This window comes from Leopardus geoffroyi, chromosome C3, assembly GCF_018350155.1.
Source record: "Leopardus geoffroyi isolate Oge1 chromosome C3, O.geoffroyi_Oge1_pat1.0, whole genome shotgun sequence".
Taxonomy (NCBI): domain Eukaryota; kingdom Metazoa; phylum Chordata; class Mammalia; order Carnivora; family Felidae; genus Leopardus; species Leopardus geoffroyi.
This window is the reverse complement of record NC_059338.1, coordinates 82,562,661-82,584,898: the sequence shown is the minus strand read 5'-3', so window position 1 is coordinate 82,584,898 and position 22,238 is coordinate 82,562,661. Positions and strand designations below refer to the sequence as shown.

At 41.2% G+C, this 22,238-nt stretch overlaps 1 long non-coding RNA gene across 3 annotated transcripts in view; it reads right to left on the bottom strand.

The window, feature by feature from the left end:
* Nucleotides 1-6,195: 6,195 nt before the first annotated feature.
* Nucleotides 6,196-22,238, bottom strand: part of LOC123585457 — a 178,528-nt gene continuing 162,485 nt past the window's right edge. For all 3 annotated transcript variants that reach the window (XR_006706176.1, XR_006706177.1, XR_006706178.1), the window contains exons 4-5: nt 8,256-8,492; nt 6,196-7,641 (exon numbers count right to left, since the gene is read on the bottom strand). This is a non-coding gene — a long non-coding RNA (uncharacterized LOC123585457). The remainder of the gene's footprint in view (nt 7,642-8,255; nt 8,493-22,238) is intronic.

Genomic DNA, 22,238 nt, shown 5'->3' with positions numbered 1-22,238 from the left:
TTCGACCCGTTACAATTATAACTGTGTTAGAACTTTCTGAGTCAAAGGTTGCTATGGTCTTTACAAGAAAAGCCTACCTGATCATTCTGCTTATATGCTCGTCTCGGCAAGCCCCTTCTTCCCCAGCTAAGGCACTTGCATTCTCCCTGTCAGCCTTTTCATTCTTTGACCCCAATTTCTATCCAAAGGGTCTGGGTAGGCATGTCTTTTAAAGTGGTAACTTCTACTTTATGCAAAATGAACATTCTATAATAGAACTCAAGTGACCTCTACAAGGTTCATCCCTGTAAAAAAAAAAAAAAAAAGTATACATATGGTTTCCTGTGTATCTTCCTCCTTGTTCTACATTTAGACTGTAATTGATTGATTCTAGCTTTCAAATGCTCTCTTGCTCTCTTTCAGAACAGTAAAAAGTAACTGGCCTAAAAATCTAATTGACTGAAATGATCAGTTTTACCACAGTTCACTACACTCCTGCAGAAAGCCGTGCTGAGTGGCAATTTGAGAGAGCGGCCCTTTGAAATTGGCATTTTCTGAGTATTCTCCTAAATTACAGTTGGGCCATAAATACAACAGGTTAAACGAAGGCAGCTGAGAAATTTTATAGGTGAAACATTACAAGGATGTGATCTTTCCACTCAGGCATGTATAGATTTAATCTCCCAGATTAAAAACCCAGAGCACAGTGATTGTGTCAAGATAACAGCTGGGAGGGGGCTCTGGGACAGGGTTCCCAGGGTATTTTCAGGGGACCGGTCTGTGGCCGACAGAGGCAGGTGTTTCACGGGGCGGGGGGCACAGAGGAACCCTTTCACCAGTATTCGGCCAGCTGTGAGCTTATCTGTGGCATCTTGCTTTCAAGGAACGGTTCCCCAGTGTCTGATGAAGAGAAGGGAGAGGAACCACCCATGTGGGAACCGTGTTGCATATTGACCAGGCAAAAAAGAAAAATCGTGAAAGAGAGCAGGCGGGGAGGCGTAGCCATGCGAGAGAGGGATCTATTCTGACAAGACCGTAGTAGAAGGTACGAGAATATGCGTTGTTGTGATGTCTGTCCATCAGCTGGGCGGACAGCGCTCTCCTTGCGGGGTGGTCTCAGGAATCTCTCCACTCTCTCTGTCCACGGCCATTGGCAGTGCCCTCCTCTGCATCACCCAGACCGTGTCACAGGCTTGCAGCCAGGGATCTCATCACGGCTTCTTCTGTTACAACTAGAGTAGTTCCCCTAAGAGAGAAACCTGTCCATTCTACTCTTAGGCCTCAAATCTCTCCAGGGGCCACCTGTTACTCTCAAGATCCATTCCAAGCGCATCCACCGCATCATTAAAGCCTTCCAGGAAATGCCGTCTGCACGTATCACTGGCCAAAGCTCCCAATTCTCGGTCCCGTACGCCTTATACTCCAGGCACATCATGTACACGGCACTGCTTTCTTTCTTTGCCTAGGACCAGATCCACTGCGGAGAAATCCAACGAAAGCCTCTAAAAGGAAGTAACAGTCATCACACCCTTCTTTATGTGGCAGCTCTAGGGTCCGTAGGCACGTGCACCCTGAAAGGAAGGCAGAAGCTGTCTTGCCTTTTACGACCCAGCTCCTGAGTCTTCGAGCATCTCTTCTGTAGGGCTCAATTAGCTGGAGTACTCACAAAGGCCTGCCCAGTTTTAAGGGGAGGGAACCTCAATACCACCTCTTAGAGGGGTTAAGGGTGGGACATGATTCTGGAAGAGCATCAGAGGCTGGAAGTATGTTGAAGTCGTTTTTGTAAAACACAGTTTGCCCCGGGGAGGGAGTATAGATTATTGTTCTAAGAAGTTTGACTAAGAAAAGAGGGACAGAAAAATAAGAGAACAAAACAGGATCAAAGTAAATTTTCTTTGGCCTGGATGTGTGAGTGCACCCCTGGCAGATGGAGTCATCTGGAAACGAACCGAGGCAGTCTGCTCAAGAGTTTGCTCTCTCAACCACCTTGCTGCAGAGCAGGGATGGCCAGACCAGGTCCCAAGAACCAAATACAGCCCACTGCCCATGTTTGTAAGCCCATGAATGAAGAAAAGATTTTAGGGTTTCACATGTCTGCAAAAATAAATATTTTGTGACCTGTGAAAATTGTTGTTTTCAGCATCCATAAATAAAATGACCCAACAGAGGAGCGCCCACTCATTTATACATTGTCCGTGGCTTCCAGGCTCTTCTGGTGGATTGAGTAGCTACAACAGAGGGCGTATGGCCCACACACCCTAAGATAATTTATCTTCCTCTTCGTGAAAGTTTTTGCCAACCCCTGAGATAGCGTGTCTCTTGTAGGCCCATTCGTGTCTTTATACGCAAGATGAATGTGAGTTTCTTAAAACTGGAGGGTCCCTTTCACATGAGCATGACAAAAACAAAACACCTCCAGATCCCATGACTTCCTGGCTGGCATTCTATAGGGGTATGGAAAGAGTGGCTCTGTGTTTGCCTTTATTCCTGGTCAATATTGACTTGCACTTTATCATTTATATAGCATTTTAGACCTATGTTTTTGCATGTTGTGGCTACTTTCTAATTTGTCTTTCTGTCTTAAATATCACTTCCTCAGAGAGGGCTTCCTTAAGGAATCTATTTCAAGCAGGTCCATCCCTGCCTACGTATTCCCCAACACCGTGTCCTGAACAGTCCCATCAATCACCTGCCATTGTTGTGTGACATGCCCACCTGTCTCGATCTGCCTCTCTGACACCAGAGTGTGCATCCCATGACAGCAGGGACCTGGCTCATCCCTGAATTCCTGGCGGCAATGTTTCTATTTTATCCATCTGGCAGGCTGCCAGCTCAATGAGTATGTTTGTGAATTGAATGAATGCTTCTCCATTTTAGCTTTAGCTTCCAAAAGTAGAAGGCTGCTCTGACTTCAGCATAATCCAAAGCAAGTATCTCTCCGTTTCCATTTCACAGAAGACAGTGATTTGGGAAGGAGAGTCTGCCTACCTGTGGTTGGGATTTGTGGAATAGAGAAGGGGACGTTTCTTTTTTTTTTTTTTTTTTTTTTTTTACATTTATTTGTTTTTGAGAAACAGAGTAAGACAAAGCGTGAGCGGGGGAGGGACAGAGAGAGAAGGAGACACAGAATCTGAAGCAGGCTCCAGGCTCTGAGCCAGTGGTCAGCACAGAGCCTGATGCGGGGCTCGAACCCACGAACCGTGAGATCGTGACCTGAGCCGGTCGGATGCTCATCTGACTGAGCCACCCAGGCACCCCAAGAGGGGGTCATTTCTAAAGCTGGTGGGGGCCGAACTGGAGGATGAGGAGGTGTAAGCCCAGAGCCCGGTAGCTCGGCCCGCAGCTGTTTGGGCTGGAGGACCCCTGGGAAGGGGCTGCAGGCAAGGAGGTGACTGGGATAGATCTGCTGACTCAGGGCTTCTATTGGCCACAGGGGCCACTGCCTTCCAAGTTTCCTGAGGGCAGGTGGCAAGAAGTCAGGGAGGGATGTGGTTAGGTTGGATGAGACTCGTGTCAGAGGCTGACAAAGAAAATAGCGGGAGTGACGAGTCTGTCTTCTCTGACTTTGAAATCCTGGTGCCACATCCCCCCTTTCCTTCTCTGTCACTCAGTCCCGCCTGTTCTGTATCAGCCAATCTCCATCTGCCCCTTCCTCACTGTCCACATCTCACCCATGGCTCACACCCACGTCCTTTCTTAACAAAACCTTCTGTTTTCAGCTCTTTCCCATTTACTCCAGTGTCTCCTCCAGAGCGCCCCTGAGGTCAATCTGATCATGAGTCAACCCCTCCCCCAGTGTCTCCCTACTACTAGGTAAGATCTCAATATCTTAAATATTGACACAAACCCTTTGGGTGCTGCCTACAAGGCACCCATTCAAACTTCCATCCCTGCTTCCCTGAAGCCAGTCCCATGGAATGTTCCATTACTGAGGCAAAACAGGGCTATTTCCTTCATCTTTGCCTGACATGTCTTCTATTTTCGCACCAAACTTCTACTTTTCCTCAAGATTCATCTCAATTACAAACACCGCTGTGAAAACTTCCCCAAGGCTCCCCAGGGAGAGTTATAGGTTCTGTCCACCTTGTCTCCTCTCTCTCTGCCCCTGCTTGGCTGTGTAGCTCTCTCAGGGCATGTTCTGTCTCCCTCTCTCAGCCCCTCTCTCTCCTATCCACGTCCCTCATTCCTTCTTTCAAGGGAATATGATGTAGGACATTATACTTTTTCTGTGTAAATATGTATCTTTGTCCTCACGCTCAGTTACATTGTGTGATGTCTCAGACTGGCAATAATCTCTTACCTTTTCTGAATCCTCAATCCTGGGACACAACAGACTCTAAGTTTTTGTCAAGGGGGGAAAAGAGAACCAACAGAAGGGAATAAAGAGGAAGGGCGGAAGAGCAGGAAATCAGTGCCTGAAGTGAATGAGCATGGACCATGACGTGGTCCACATAGTGACCATAGAAAGGACTTTAATGGCTGTAGGGTTGGTTCTCGGTGGTCGACGCCACTGAGTCAGGACAACTGATGCTGGTAACGATGGGGCCCAAGAAGCCACTTCAGTGGTTTGCATAGGTGACAGAGGAAGATTTTAATTAAGCCTTGTAGTCTTGGGGGCCTGGGTGGCTCAGTCGGTTAAGTATCCAACTTCGGCTCAGGTCATGATCTCGTGATTCTTGAGTTCGAGCCCTGTGTCGGGCTCTGTGCTGACAGCTCGGAGCTGGAGCCTGCTTTGGATTCTGTGTCTCCCTCTCTCTCTCTGCCCCACCCCTGCTTGGGCATGCTCTGTCTTTCAAAAACGAATAAATGTTAAAAAAAGGAAAAAGACTTGTAGTCTAAAATCTGATTGTTTGGTTTCCCCCTTAATAGCTGTGAAACCTCAGGAAAACTGGGTGCTCACTGAGTGCGTGCATCACCTCACCTGCCAGTGGGGATAATACCTTAATTCTTAAAATTGAAAATATTACCTTAAATAGATTTATGTGAAACAAAACATTTGTAAATTGTTTAGATCAGTGTTTGCTACATAGAAAATTATCAAAAGTTAGACTACATAAGCCCACAAACGATACTAAGATAATCACACTGGGTCATAGCTCAGAGATCCATTAACACGACCCTTTATTCACAACTGAGGAAATAGGCCCAGACGTTGATTATCAGCACGGGGATGGGAACAAGCCCTTCTCATGCAGGTCCCGTGTTTTCTGACAGAAGTCACGGCTGTGAAGAGGTAGAGGAAAGGTCCTTTAAGAAAAGGAAAGGATTAGTAATCATTAGTGCCAAGAGCGATTTCATTTGCTCCTAGCATCCACCCAGAGAAGGCAACGTTCTCCTAGCTTGGCAAATAAGGAAATCAAGGATGTGGCCACTTTATGAAGACGGAGGGGCAAAGCATAGTCAGTAGTAATCCCATCAAGCCCTTTCCAGACAGGCTGGCCTGTGAAGATACCCCATACCTGCCATGGAATGCCATAGGCTGGTAAGAAAACGATAAGCTATGTGTTGAGTAATGAGAAAACAGCCTCCCAGTATAGACAAACATTATTCTAAGTCACTCCTGTAGTAATGAAAAGGGAAAGTGGACTAGATGAGTCAAGTTGTTTCCAAAAAAGAACATAAATTGATAGGTGGGCTAGTTGCAGAGTCCTGGTTTGTATGTTACAAAGCACTAGCTTTGGATGGTTGCTTTGAAATGCGCAAGGAGGAGAACAAAGTAATTATAAGATTTTCTTTCCTATGTCAATGTTTTTGTGTGTCTCTCAAAAAAAAAAAAAAACAAACAAAACAACTTGAAGTCTAGGAAAACTCACCAGCTAACTTGCAGTCAGTCATTTTTTACAGTAGGTACATACTTTCTGAATATTACTCAAAATTATGCTGCCTCGACATTTATAAACACAAAGCATAAATCAAATGTTGCCACTCTCCTGAAGATAGCCCCTGGTTTCTGGATTCCTGGGGCACACATTCTGAAATCTGTGCATGTGGAGTATTGCCAAAATACAGGTTTAGGATGCTTTTATGGTTGACACGAGAGCAATGTATATAAGGTTATTTTGAGACTGTTAACTAGATCAAAATATGTTTACTTCATTAACAATTCCTGAGGTAGAGAGGAGGGGAGAGGGAGAGAGAGAGAGAAGGGGAGAGAGAGAGGAGAAGGAAGAGAGAGGAGCCAGTGGAAGAGAGAAAAGAAGAGTGAGGGAGGGGAGGAGTGAGGAAGGGGAGGAGTGAGGAGGGGAGTCGGGGAGATAATGAGAAGGGGGAGAGAGGGAATGAGAGTGTGTGTGTGTGTGTGTGTGTGTGTGCGCGCGCGCGTGAAGTCATCTCAGCAGTTCTGGGATCTTTTTTCTCAACTTCAGACAACACGTTTTTTTTTTTTTTTTCAGTTTCTGTTTTCCGGATACTTCAGTTAGTAATTGGCTCACATAAATCACTTTGCAAGATGTTAAGAGCTAAGGTTACTTTGAGGGAAGTCAGTGGGAGGCTATACGTAAGGCCTTTCTGAGGGTGTGGAGAACTGCCCCATGCTGGCAAGTGGTGTTAAGCCTGAAGTTTTTTCAGGTTCTTGTGTGGGCTGCATGAGGTTCTGATTCATGTGATTTTAGTAGAGTATCCTCGTCATCCCCTCATGGTACTGACAGTCTAGAGACAACAGGTGGGAATAAATGGAGAAAATCATGTTTCCAGGAATGAAGCCACAGGGGCCGGCATGAGGGCGTTGAGGGCTAGAACCGGCTGCCAGGTTCTCTGGAGAGATGAAGCATGAGAAGAACCAGAGGGGAAGGAGACCCTTAGAGAACACAGAGGATTCCGTCATGTGCAAGGGGACTGTGGCCACATGGTGGGAGAACCCCTGTGAGTGGGGCAATGGAGTCTTTCTTGACAGCTGACTGTATGATGTACACCTGGGTCATGGGGCTTCAGAGCTTCAGAATGGGCTTTTTTCCCCCTCTGTTTTTGGTTCCCATTTTTCATGTCTTTGCGTCCATCAAAAACAGCCAGAGCAATCTCCACATTATTTTTCAAATAGCTCTTTTCTCCCTCATTGGGCACTATGACAGTCTCCTCCTGTGGATAATTAGGAATCATCAGTTGAAGGATGTTTATCCTATAGACTAATGTGGAAACCTCTGTTTTCAAATAGAAGCCTTCTATAAAGAGGCAATAAGATTTACATGAAAAACAATGATATTTAGAATGGGGGGTTCTAATGGTGGTCCTGCTACCTTCAAGGTGAGGCATTTGGTTCACAACCAGGCAAGCCATCTTAATCTCTTAGCCTCAGTTTCTTCTTCTTGCAGAATGTTGAAGATTAGAACAGATAGTGTGTATGTGTTTAGTACAATTCTGGATCAAAGAGGTTACTTGGCTGAAACCAGCTTCCTTACGTTCAAAACCTCTACTTGGCTTTTCACTGATGTTAAACCAGTATTAATGCCAGGTTAATTTAAAAAAATATTCACTGATCTGCTTCAGTTGAACTCAGTCTTGAAGTTCGGAGAAAACCATCCCAGTTAAACCTTATAATACACAGATGACGTATGTCAGAATATTATCCACTGATGAAGTTATTCTCAACAGGACAGTGGAGAGGGTTGATGGCTCCGAGGGCATTCAATGAGGGAAGGTTTTCTGACCATCTCTGGGGTTCTAGAGCTTGAGGAACCAAAACAGGAGAAAAAAAGGACAAATTGGATTTATATTGATTTCCTTTAAAATACACTTAGAGAAAAAATGATTTCTTAAGCAACTCTTTTATTTATGGCGAGGCACAAGCCTCAGCCACAGAAGGCATAAATTCTCAGATGAGAAGCTACCACGCAAACACCTAAAATGCACAGCAACTGAGGAAGCATACACCGTAGTGGAGGGGATTAACTCAAGGAGCAATGTATTCTGACTCTGGCCACCCAGGGAGTTTCCATTGATTAAGGGATATCAATAAGTTGATAAGACTCTTGACTGATACGTTCTGAGCTTGAAAGTAGGCAAGATGGGGCGCCTGGGTGGCGCAGTTGGTTGAGCGTCCGACTTCAGCCAGGTCACGATCTCGCGGTCCGTGAGTTCGAGCCCCGCGTCAGGCTCTGGGCTGATGGCTCAGAGCCTGGAGCCTGTTTCCGATTCTGTGTCTCCCTCTCTCTCTGCCCCTCCCCCGTTCATGCTCTGTCTCTCTCTGTCCCAAAAATAAATAAACGTTGAAAAAAAAAATTAAAAAAAAAAAGAAAGTAGGCAAGAGCTATAGGCCATTGCCTCATGAGTGCCATACCCACCTCTCACTCTGACTCCCTCTTCCCTATTGGACGTGAAACTTTCTGGTTGAGAAGTTGGTACATCCAACATCATCTGCACCCTCTTCTCCCCTGTGGAGTGGCCTTGGTGTCAGAGCAGTAACAGGACCTCACCACCTCTTGAGGCAGCCCGTTCCAACCGCAAACACCTGCAACGATTGGACCAGTTCTTCATAGTGCCTGGCGCCCTGTGGTCTCCACCTGGTCCTAGTTAGGCTCCTACAATATCGAAGATGAGGAAAAACCCCAAAGCAGCCAAGTGTTAGTAGACATTCAACAACCAACCCCCAGTGTCTTACACGTGTATGTGTGTACACATAGATTTATATTTAAACATATTGCTATAAGGAAAGCATAACACAAATTAAAAAGAGTTTTTAATTATAAATTTCATATAGCCAACTGATGGTCACTAAACATTAATTCTAACATTACTTCATGCTCAGCACAGTAAGTATATTCACTGTCACCATTCAACTTTATTATAATATTATTGACTATATTACCTATACTGTACTTCTATTTGTCTTCTATCTGGCAACCACCCATTTTTTCTCTGTATTTAAGAGTCTGGGATTTGTTTTTGTTTTTAGATTCCACATGTAAGTGAAATCATATGGTATTTATATTTGTCTCTCTCTGACTTAGCATAAAACCTTCTAGATTCTCCATGTTGTCACAAATGGCAAGGGTTCATTCTTTTTTATGGCTGAATAATATTTCATTGTGTATACATACCACTTCTTTATTCATCTATTCATAGACACTTGGGTTCCTTCCATATCTTAGCTATTGTAAATAATGCTGCAATAAAAGTATACGTGCTTGTATTTTTTTTTTTTCAAATTAGAGTTTTTGGTTTTGAGGGGTAAATACCTAGTAGTGGAATTACTGGATCATATGTTGTCATCATTTTTATTTGTTTGAAGAAGACCCATACTGTTTTCCACAGTGGTTACACCAGTTTACATCCCCACCAGTAACATAGGAGACTTCCCATTTTTATACATCCTCTCCAACACTTGTTATTACTTGTCTTTTTTTTTTTAAGTTTATTTATTTATTTTGAGTGAGAGCATGAGCAGAGAAGAGGCAGAGAGAGAGAGAGAGAGAGAATTCCAAGCAAGTTCCACAGTGTCAGCACAGAGCCCAACTTGGGGCTCAATCTCTTGAACCATAAGCTCATGACCAGAATTGAAATCAAGAGTTGGATGCATAACTGACTGAGCCACCCAGGTGCCCCTATTTCTTGTCTTTTTGATACTAGCTACCCTGACTGGTGTGAAGTGTTATCTCATTGTCATTTTGATTTGCATTTCCCTGATGATTAGTGATGTTGAGCATCTTTCCATGTGTCTGTTGGCCATGTACAGGTCTCCTTTGGAAAAATGTTTATTCTGGTCCTCTGCCTATTTTTTTAAAAACAGATTAGTTTTTTGTTTGTTTGTTTTTGTGTGTGTGTGTGTTTTTTTTTTTTTTTTTTTGGTGTTGAGTTTTGTATAAGTTCTTTATATATTTTGGCTATTAATCCCTTGTCAGTTATATTAATATTTACATATGCTAATCAGTTATATTATTTATAGATATCTTCTATTCACTGGGTTGCCTTTTTGTTGATGGTTTCCTTTTCTGTGCAAAAACTTTATTTTGGTGTAGTCACAATTGTTTTTGCTTTCATTTCTGCTGCCTGAGGAAAAATATCCATAAGTATGTTGCTAAGGCTGATGTCCAAGAGATTACTGCTTATGTTTTCATTCAGGGGTTCTATGGTTTCAGGTCTCAGATTTAGGTTTTTAATCCATTTTGAGTTTATTTTTGTGTATGGTGTAAGAAAGTGGTGTTATCAACATCATTTATTGAAAAGACTGTCTTTTTCCTGTTGTATATTCTTGCCTCCTTTTGTTGAAGATTAATTGACCATATAGGTGTGGGTTTATTTCTGGTTTCTTTATCCTGTTCGATGAATCTGTGTCTATTCTTGTGCTAATATCATACTGTTTTATTACTATAGCCTTGTGTTATATCATGAAATCTGGGATTGTGATACTGGGATTGTGCTTTGTTCTTTCTCAAGATTGTTTTGACTGTTTAGGATCTTTTGTGGTCACATACAAATTTTAGGATTATTTATCCCAGTTCTGCGAAAAGGCTTTCGGAATTTTGACAGAGATTAGTTCAATCTGTGGATTACTTTGGGTAGTATGGACTTCTTAATAATATTAATTCTTCTAATCCATGAGTATGGAGTATATTTCCATTTTTGTCTTCAATTTCTTTTATCAATGTTGTTACAGTTTTCAAAATACAGGTCTTTTACTTCCTTGGTTAAATTTATTCTTAGGTATTTTATTTATGGTGCAATTGCAAATGGAGTTGTTTTCTTAATTTCTCTTTCTTCTACTTCATTATTAGTATATAGACATGCAACAGATTTCTGTGTATTCTATATCTTGCAACTTTACTGAATTCCTCTATCCATTCCTATAGATTTTTTTTTGGTGGAGTTTTTAGAGTTTTCTCTATATAGTATGTCATGTACAAATAGTAATAGTATTACTTTTTGCCAATTTGGATGCCTTTTATTTCTTGTTATTGTCCCATTGCTGGAGCTAAGACTTCTAGTACTATGTTGAAGTAAAGTGGTGAGCGTAAGCATCCTTTCTTGTTCTTGACCTTTAGAGGAAAGACTTTCAGTTTTTCACCATTGAATATGATGTTAAGTGTGGGCTTCTCATATGTGGCCTTTATTATGTTGATGTATGTTTTCTCTGAAACTCCCTTTGTTGAGTTTTTATCAAGAATGGACATTGTATTTTGTCAAATACTTTTCCTACACCTATTGAGAAGATCATATGGTTCTTATCCTTTTGTTTGTTACTATAATGTATCATGTTGGTTGATAATATTAAATAATACTAATATCCTGAAATAAATCCCATTTTATTTTGGTGAATAATTTTTTAAATGTATTTTTAAATTCACTTTGTTAGTGTTTCGTTGAAGATTTTGCTCAATGTTCATTAGGCATATTGACATGTAGTTTTTTCATTTTGTTTTTGTAGTGTTTGTCTGGTTTTGGTATCAGGGTAATACTAATTTTGTAGAATGTTTTTGGAAGCTTTCCTTCTACTTCTATTTTTTTGAATAGTTTGAGAATAGGTATTAACTCTTTTTTAAATGCTTGGTAGAACTAATGTGTTTGTTCTTCTCTTTCTAGCTCCCTTAGGTGTAAGGTTAGCTTTTTTTTTTTTTTTCAGATTTTTCTTGTTTCTTGAGGTATACCTGTATTGCTATAAACTTCCCTCTTAAAACTGCTTTTGCCATATCCCAAGATTTTGGACCAATGTGTTTTCATTTTCACTTGTCTCTAGGTATTTTTTTATTGCTGATTTCTGAGTGGACCCATTTATTGTTTAGTAGCATGTTATTTAGCCTCCATGTATTTGTGTTCTTTCCAGATTTTTTTTTTCTTGTAATTGATACCTAGTTTAATACTGTTGTGGTCAGAAAAGACACTTGGTATGATTTCAGTCTTCTCAAATTTACTGTGGCTTTTTTTTTTTTTTTTTTTTTGTGGCCTAACATGTAATCTAGCCTGGAGAATGTCCCATATGCACTTGAAAAGAATATATATTCTTCTGGGTCTGGAATAATGCTCTTTATATATCTATAAGGTCCATCTCGTCTAATGTGTCATTCAAAGGCCACTGTTTCCTTGATTTTTCAAGCTGGATGATCTATCCACTGATGGACATGGGGTGTTAAAGTGCCCTGCTATTGCTTTACTGTCAATTTCTCCCTTTATGTCTGTTAGTACATGCCATATATATTTAGGTGGTCCTACGCTGGGCATATAGATACTTAGAGTTGTTATATCCTCTTATTGGATTGATCCCTTTATTACTATGTAGTACCCTTCTTTGTCTCATGCTACAGTCTTTGTTTTAAAGTCCATTTTGTCTGATAGAAGTATTGCTACCCTGGCTTTTTTTCCCCCACATCCATTTGCATGGTATGTGTTTTTCCATCCCTTTACTTTCAGTCTATATTTGTCTTTAGATCTGAAGTGAGTCTCTTCCAGGCGGTATATAGATGGGTCTTGTTTTTTAATCCATTCAGTCACCCTATGTCTTTTGATGGGAGCACCTAGTCCATTTACATTTAAATTAATTATTGACAAGTATGTACTTACTGTTATTTTGTTAATGATTTTCTGGTTGTTTATATAGTTCTTCTGTTCCTTTTTTGTCTTTCTTTCTGTGTGGTATGATGGCTTCTAGTCTTATGCTTGGATTCCTTTCTTATTATTTCTTGTGTATCTATGACAGGTTATTGATGTGTGGTTACCACTGGTTTCATATAGAACATCCTATGTATATAGCAGTCTATATTAAGTTGCCACTTGCTTAAGTCAAACGAATTGTATAAGTACTAAAATTTTACCTCCTTGACGTTTTATGTATTTGATGTCATAGTTTACAACTTTTTGAGTACCCTTGACTGATTTTTGTAGATACAGCTGATTTTACTACTTAGGTGTTTTAACCTCCATACTGGCTTTATAAGTGATTAATCTATTACCTTTACTAAATGCTTATTTTTACCTATGAATTTTTCCCATAATTTTCTTCTAGGTGTGGCCTTTACTTTACAATGAATTCCCTTTAACATTTCTTGTAAGTCTGATTTAGTGGCAGTGAACTCCTATCTTTTGTTTGGTAAATTCTTTATCTCTTCTTCAATTCTGAATGATAACCTTGCTTTGTAGAGTATTCTCAGTTTTTTTTGTTTTTTTTTTTTTCCTTTCTGCATGGTGAATATCCTGCTTCTGACCCTGGCTTGCAAAGTTTCTGTTAAAAAAAAATCGGCTAAAGCCTTACAGAGTTTCCCTTTTAGGTAACTTTTTCTTTCTCTTGCTGCTTTTAAAATTCTTTTTGTTGTTACTTTTGCCATTTTTATTATTATGTGTCTTTTATTATTATGTGACCTCCAAGGGTTAATCTTGTTAGGGGCTCTCTGTGTTTCCTGGACTTGGATGTCTGTTTCCTTCTACAGACGGGGAAAGTTTTCAGGTATTATTTCTTCCAATAGATCTTCTACCCCCTTCTGTCTCTCCTCCTTCTGGGATCACTATGATGTGAATGTTCTTACACTTATTGATGTCACAGAATTCCCTTAATCAATTCTCATTTTTGTTGTTCTTTTTCCTTTTTGGCATTCAGCTTGGTTGCTTTCCATTACCCTGTCTTCTGGAATGCTATCCCATCTTCTGCCTCCTAATCTGCTGTTGATGCCCTCTAGTGTATTTTTTTTTAATTTCAGTTATTAAATTCATCTGTGTGTGTGTGTGTGTCTATGTGTGTATCTTTTCTACCTCTTTGTAGAAGTTCTCATGGAGTTCATTCACTCTTAAGTCCAGTGAGTATCTTTATGACCATGACTTTGTGTGTGTGTGTGTGTGTGTGTGTGTGTGTGTGTGTGTTTTAATATAATTTATTGTCAAGTTGGCTAACACAGTGTATAGTGTGCTCTCAGTTTTGGGGGTAGATTCCTCTGACTTATCACTTCCATACAACAAACACCCAGTGTTCATCCCAACAAGTACCCTCCTCAATGCCCATCACCCATTTCCCCCCTTCCCCCACCTGCTGCAATCAACCCTCAGTTTGTTCTCTGTATTTAAGAGTCTCTTATGATTTTCCTCCCTCCTTCTCTGTAACTATTTTTCCCATTCCCTTCCCCCATGGTCTTCTGTAATGTTTTCACTCATATGTGGAAATTGAGAAACTCATGATATCTTTCTCTGACTTATTTCACTTGGCATAATGCCCTCCAGTTCCATTCACGTTGCTGCAAATGGCAGGATATTATTCTTTTTCATTGCCAAGTAGTATTCCATTGAATATATAAACTACATCTTCTTTATCCATTCATCAGTTGATGGATATTTAGGTTCTTTCCATAATTTGGCTATTGTTGAAGGTGCTGCTATAAACATTGGGGTACATGTGCCCATATGAATCAACACTCCCATATCATTGGGATAAATTCCTAGTAATGCTATTGCTGGGTCATAGGGTAGTTCTCTCTTAATTTTTTGAGGAACCTCCACACTGTTTTCCAGAGCAGCTGCACCAGTTTGCATTCCCACCAACAGTGCAAGAGGGTTCCCGTTTCTCCACATCCTCGCCAGCATCTGTTGTTTCCCGACTTGTTCATTTTAGCCACTCTGACTGGTGTGAGGTGGTATCTCAATGTGGTTTTGATCTGTATTTCCCTGATCATGAGTAATGTTCAGCATCTTTTCATGTGTATGACCGTGACTTTGAATTATTCATCAGGTATATTGCTTATCTTGGTTTCTTCACTTAGCCTTTTTATTTTGTCTCATCCTACACTTAAGACCGAACCTCAGGCTCCTTTTTGTCTAATCTGTTTCTGTGTGTCAGGTCAGCTATGTCTCCCGGTCTTGAAAGTAGCGGCCTTGCGTAGAAGAGGTTCTGTGGTGCCCTCTAGCACAATCCCTCCTGATCACCAAGAACCAGACATCCCAGCGTGTCTGCTGCATGCACCCCACTCTTGTGGCAGAGCTGCGTTTGCCTTCAGCCCCACCAGCTGCTGAGCCTGCTTTGCCTGCTGTGGATGCACTGGGCAGGGCTGATCCCCACGCCATTGAGAGGCCTGAGGCCACCACAGGCTCTTTGGCAGGTGGGGCTGGCAGTCAGGCTAGCGGTCTGCAATTAGCCTCTCGGCCACAACTGCAGGCGCACCGATGGTCAGGGGTTGCTCCCTGAGCAGCCAGCTAAGGGGCAGGCCACTGAAACTGCAGGCGCTGGTGTGTAGGGTGATTTTCCTCACTCCCCAGGGCAGGAGTCACTTCAGAGTGGTGCCAGTCCGTGATAGGGCTGCCGATAGGGCTGCTCGTGGGGCAGGAGCCACTTTCAAGGGAGGTCTCATGAGGTGGGCAGGTTGGATGGGGGCAGGTCCACAGAGGGAAACACAAGGGCAGGGCACGCAGTTTTTTAGCAAGGTAGATGGAGAGTGTTAGCACAGGCTCCCACAAGCGTCCACCCATCTAGGCTGGGGTTGGGGGGAAGAGAAATGACACTTGCCAACAGTTTGGTTTCCAGAGAAATCTCCTGAAGATCCCTGCCCCTCCAGCACATGTTCTGAGATTAGCAAATAAATCTCTTTCATGTATACCACAGGCTCTTTTCAAATTGCTGCTTCTGTGCTTTGTCTCAGGGTGAGTTATTTATTAGGCTGGCTCTTAAAGGGTGGGGCCTCAGTATCCTATCAACCCTCAGGCTCTCTGAGTTAAGTCCTGCTGATTTTAAAAAGCTCCTGACATTAAGCCCTACTGGTTTTCAAAGCCAGATGTTAAGGGGACTCATCTTCCTAGGTCCCCAGTGTCAGGGGTCCCTTGTGTGGGGTCTAATCCTCTTCTCTCTGCTGGTGTTGTCACTCCTGTTTGTGGTTAGTCTCACTGGGGGGTTTGGTTCCCAACCATGTCTCTGCCCCTCCTACCCTTTTCTAATATGGCCGCCTTTCTACGATTAACCATGGGAGGACCATTCTGCCAGTCCTCAGGTCATTTTCCGAGTTCATTGTATATATATTACATGATATATATATATATATAGAGAGAGAGAGAGAGAGAGAGAGGAGAGACAGAACGAGCTATAGAGCTATTATGTCAGTGAGTCCATGGGATGAGGTGAACCCAGAATCCTCCTAGTCTACCCTCTTTCCTGAACATGTCGGTTGATATTTTTTCATTTCTGTTAATGAGATAAAACAACAGAGACATGTTGGCACTTCTCGTTTATTGAGGTTGAGTAACTTTTCCGAATTGTATAGTAGTTTTCAAATATTAGAGGAGTATTTTGTCATTTTTTTTATGCTACTCACATGTAATACCCATAGATATGACACACGTTTTATTTTATATAATTGTTTTCTATCTATTTCATAAGTCCACACAACCAACAAAACAATAAACCAAGCCTTGATTTTTAGCATTTGCTGATTTCCATTGTGTAAATACTCTTGCCTGGTAGGTACCAAGCCACCAATAGGGCCTCGCTGAACTGAAAGCAAGGAAATAATGGCAGCACAGCAATGTACACTCTTTCTCCCATAGAGATACACAATATAAATGGACTCAAGAGCACAGATAGGCCAAATGAAGTAAGAAAAAAAATTAGTAAATGAGTTTTGAATAGTTTTTATTTTAATGTTATGAATGTTCATTTAAATGTTTAATGTAAATGTGAAGTTTATCGAGTTTGTCAATGATGGTTCTGTTTAAAACTAGCTCACAAATTTTTTTCATATGAAATTTATTGTCAAATTGGTTTTCATACAACACCCAGTGCTCATCGCAACAGGTGCCCTCCTCAATACCCATCACCCACCCCCCATCAACCCTCAGTTTGTTCTCAGTTTTTAAGAGTCTCTTATGGTTTGCCTCCTTCCATCTCTGTAACTTTTTTTTCCTTCCCCTCCCCTAGGGTCTTCTGTACACTTTCTCAGGATCCATGTAAGAGTGAAAACATATGGTATCTGTCTTTCTCTGTATGACTTATTTCACTTAGCAAAACACTCTCCAGTTCCATCCATGTGGCTACAAAAGGCCAGATTTCATTCTTTCTCATTGCCACGTAGTATTCTATTGTGTATATAAACCACAATTTCTTTATCCATTCATCAGTTGATGGACATTTAGGCTCTTTCCATAATTGGGCTGCTGTTGAAAGTGCTGCTATAAACACTGGGGTACAAGTGCCCTTATGCATCAGAACTCCTGCATCCCTTGGGCATATTCCTAGCAGTGCTATTGCTGGCTCGTAGGGTAGTTCTATTTTTAATTTTCTGAGGAACCTCCACACTGCTTTCCAGAGTGGCTGCACCAGTTTGCATTCCCACCGACAGTGCAAGAGGGTTTCCGTTTCTCCATATCCTCTCCAACATCTGTTGTGTCCTGAGTTGTTAATGTTAGCCACTCTGGCCGATGTGAGGTGGTATCTGAGTGTGGTTCTGATTTGTATTTTCCTGATGAGGAGTGACATTGAGCATCTTTTCATATGCCTGTTGGCCATCCAGATGTCTTCTTTAGAGAAGTGTCTATTCACGTTTTCTGCCCACTTCTTCACTGGATTATTTGTTTTTCGGGTGTGGAGTTTGGTGAGTTCTTTATAGATTTTGGATACTAGCCCTTTGTCTGATATGTCATTTGCAAATATCTTTTCCCATTCGGTTGCCTTTTAGTTTTATTGATTGTTTCCTTCACAGTGCAGAAGATTTTATCTTGATGAGGTCCCAATAGTTCATTTTTGCTTTTAATTCCCTTGCCTTTGGAGATGTGTCAAGTAAGAAACTGCTGCGACTGGGGTCAGAGAGGTTTTTCCCTTTCTCCTCCAGGGTTTTGATGGTTTCCTGTCTCACATCCAGGTCCTTTATCCATTTTGAGTTTATTTTTGTGAATGGTGTAAGAAAGTGGTCTAGTTTCATTCTTCTGTATGTTGCTGTCAAGTTCTCCCAGCACCATTTGTTAAAGAGACTGTCTTTTTTCCATTAGATATTCTTTCCTGCTTTGTCAAAGATTAGTTGGCCGTACTTTTGTGGGTCCAATTCTGGAGTCTCTATTCGATTCCATTGGTCTATGTGTCTGTTTTTGTGCCAATACCATGCTGTCTTGATGATTACAGCTTTTAGTAGAGGCTAAAGTCTGGGATTGTGATGCCTCCTGCTTTGGTTTTCTTCTTCAATATTACTTTGGCTATTCGGGGTCTTTTGTGGTTCCATACAAATTTTAGGATTGCTTATTCTAGCTTTGAGAAGAATGCTGGTGCAATTTTGATTGGGATTGCATTGAATGTGTAGATTGCTTTGGGTAGTACTGACATTTTAACAATATTTATTCTTCCAATCCATGAGCACAGAATGTTTTTCCATTTCTTTGTATCTTCTTCAATTTCCTTCATAAGCTTTCTATAGTTTTCAGCATACAAATAATATTTTACATCTTTGGTTAGGTTTATTCCTAGGTACTTTATGATTCTTGGTGCAGTTGTGAATGGGATCAGTTTCTTTGTCTTTCTGTTGCGTCATTATTAGTATATAAGAATGCAACTGATTTCTGTACATTAATTTTGTATCCTGCGACTTTGCTGAATTCATGTATCAGTTCTAGCAGCCTTTTGGTGGAAAATAAAGCCATCAGCTCTCACAGTCCACTCCAGCACACCATCACTTATATAGATGCTGTGATTCAAACTGCTGATTTTACAGATGAGGAACTGGGGCCTTGAGCAGAAATGAAAATGGTCCAAAATTCAGTAATTTGCTTTGGGTTTCGTCAGCACAACCATGGATTTGATTCTTGTTGTTGCTACTTTACTATCTGAGAGTTTCTAATTAGGCTATTTGACCTTCTGAACCTGAGATGCCCTTTGTGTTTTATAGAAATAATAATTACTAAATAGAATAAAAAGATATCTCCAGTCCTATACCTTGCACAGTAGCTGATACTTGGAAACTGCTCCATAAATAATAGTCATTATTAAGAGGTTCATGTGAGCAGTAAAGGCAACTCTGATCTCAATGCCACATGACCACCTTTCCAATCTCTATAGACATTCTAACATTCCACTAAATATTACTTAACTGTCCGACCCAAGGTCTTTCAAACACTCGATACTCAACTTAGCACTTGGTGCTAGTAACACAATGGTAACACAATTATTTTCTAAAAATTAGTTTTCTTCTTTGACTGTCTATATTTAATAGCATCATGAATTAGGGACACCTGGCTGGCTTAGTAAAGCATGTGCCTCTTGATATCAGTGTCATGAGTTGGAGCCCCATGTTGGGGGTAGGGGTGTCCTGAATTAGGGCTTATTTTGGTTTTATTTTTGATGAACTTCCCACAACTAGGAATTAAAGTCTGAGTGTTTTATTTCGAGAATGGTGTTGGTGGGGCACTGGGGTGGCTCAGTCAGTTAAGCGTCTGACTCTTGGTTTCAGCTCAGGTCATGATCTCATGGTTTTGTGAGTTTGCACCCCGCATCGGGCTCTGTGCTGACAGCGAGGAGCCTGCTTGAGATTCTCTGTCTCCCTCTCTCTGCCTCTCCCCTACTCATGCTGTATCTCAAAATAAATAAATAAACTTAAAAAAAAAAAAAAGAATGGCATTGGCAAACCAAAATGTGTTGAGAGGAGACTTTTATGATAAGGGATCTTGAAGCTCTTGTGGTTTCAGAAAGTTGAAGGCAGTGAGTTTGTGTGCCCTGGAGAAGACGAGACTAGAGACGAATATTAGATGGAAAATCATGTAAAACATGGAGCTTATTTGACCAGGATTATAATACCAACTTAATCATTGATGTTCTCCTTGAGCCTCTGTGAAAACATAGCGGAAATATTAAGTGAACACATACATGAGTGATACATAACTCACCCAAAATTAAGCACTGTTTAAATAAAATTGTGGGGTTTACTAACATCTCTTGAGCCTGAATTCCCTCAGTGGTGGTAATGAGATGACGACAGTCTCCACAATAAGTTATCAAGATTACAGTTATGTAACAGAGACAATGGTACTTGGGGCACTGGGCAGATGGTTTCTATCCTTATTATCATTCCTCAGCTTACTACCTGGCTGATCACTTGAGTCCCTCAAAGAGCTGAGGGGAAACGGGGCAGGAGCTAAACTGTATGTTCCAGGGGTCTGCGTGCTTCAGGAAAAGTCACAGGTTTGGAGCTCTGGCTTCATGAAAACAGTTTTTGGATGGACAGAAAGGAGTCTTAGAATAAGTTTTGGGGGACACGGATATAAGCTTAAATAGCCAAATAACTCACCTGTGATCCCTACACCTCTAACTCCACGATGATTTTCAAAAAGACTGTGAAAATATGATGGGATAGACTTCTTAAAGCTGGTGAGTGGCAGAGTATATACCTAGGTCTGCACATGGATCTGAGCATGTTTGGGGACAGGGACAGGGAACCATATGGCAAAGAGGGTCATTTTACCTACTCCTGTCTATCCCTTGATCGTGTACTCATTTAAAGGGCTATTGTTGATCCTCTCTGGTAGGTAAGTAAGGCCAAGTGATTACATTCTAGCCACAGAGACAAAGGCATAATTATTTTCTAGAATTTCTGTCAAGGATCCTTTAAAAAGAGTCAATATGGGGGACCTGGTTGGTTCAGTCGGTAGAGCATGCCACTCTGGATCTCAGGGTTGTAAGTTTGAGTCCCACGTTGGGTGTAGAGATTGCTTAAAAATAGAATAAATGAATGTCAATGTCATTTTTTTTCTTCACATTTTAAAAAATTTCCATCTGGCCTGCAACTGGGATGTGATGGCTGGAGTTCCAGCAACAGCTGGGTAGGAGGATAAAGTGACTTTGGGAATGAAGTGATGAGGTAGATCTGAATGTCAGAAGGAATCCAGGTTCTTGCTTTTACAGGATAGTCACAATCTTGCGTGGGGACATTTACCTTCAGATTCCCTTTGACATGACAGAGAAATACACTTTAGCCATAATTTTCAGTCCCTATGACAATGTCAGACATATTCAAAGTCAAGGAGAGGACTCTACATTTATCCTGATCACTGAAGCCTAGGGCATTAAGCCAAAGCCACTAATATCTCTATGGGCAGAGAGACTCCCAGTGACATCTAGGTTCATTAATAATTAATAGTAAGGATGTTGACAGCTAAGCCCATGAATAATGAAGTTTCTATATTAAAAATACAGAGGAGAAAAAAACTACTGACTCATGCCTTTGGCCACTTCCAAATTGTTAGGAATTTCCTGAATCAGAGATTTTACCACATGACCACCTCTTTTATTAACATTTGTGTATCATTTACTATGTGATTAAGTACCGTTCTAGGTACTTTAAACACATTGATGCATAGAATTGGCCGAACAAACCTTTAAATTTGGTACAATTATTGACCTTCCTTTCAAGTCAAGATACTGAGGAAGACTTCAGTTGTCTGAAGTGAGGAGATAGAAAGTCAAATGTCAAACTTGGACTATCTGGATCTAGAGTCTACACTTGTACCAGTACCCTGTTGTCCACTAAGAGAAGGGAATCTTGTCACAAAGTTGGCTTAGAAGCCCCTTGCTGACTTAGTTCCACCTCCTGATGGACACAAATTTCCAAGGGAAAAGTGGGACAGGAATCCATTTAACTTGACTTTTTAGAAGATCCTGGTATGGCTACTACATTTCTCAGACCACCTTGTGGAAACTAAGTGGTTTGCACAATGCTCCTATCATTCATCAAGATGCACATTCAATGTTAATATTGTCCTAGAGAAGAAAGAGCCAGTGCAGGGTTACTAGTCAACCAAGATCAAGAGAGTGTGGCCTAGTCTTCTCCCCAAGATCTTTTAGTGGCTTTTTTTAAAAAATATATGAAATTTATTGTCAAATTGGTTTCCATACAACACCCAGTGCTCATCCCAAAAGATGCCCTCTTCAATGTCCATCACCTCCCCTCCCTCTCACCCCCCATCAACCCTCAGTTCTCAGTTTTTAAGTCTCTTATGCTTTAGACAAATGTAAACAAATGTGAACATAGAGAGCCCCCATTAACGAATGAGCAATACGTGCAAAGTACTTCTAAATAAAAGGCACCTTTACATCTTAGGCTGTAGATATTATTTTTTGTAGCTGAGTGGCCTCCGTACCAGCACCTCAGTGGTGGCTTTGAGATTTGAGCCTAAGTCCAAAATCCTACGTTTTCCTTACATTACTGCACACTACTTTTCCAGCACAGAGATCAAAAGCAAAACTGTGCTTTATAAAAACAATCTCATCCTTCTTTCTTTGTGCCTTTTCATGTCTTAGTATTTTCATAATAAAGAAAAATGGAAACATAAACGTTTGGGATCTACAAGTCAAGATATTCAAAAGGTAAATCATAGATACGGAGAACGGATTG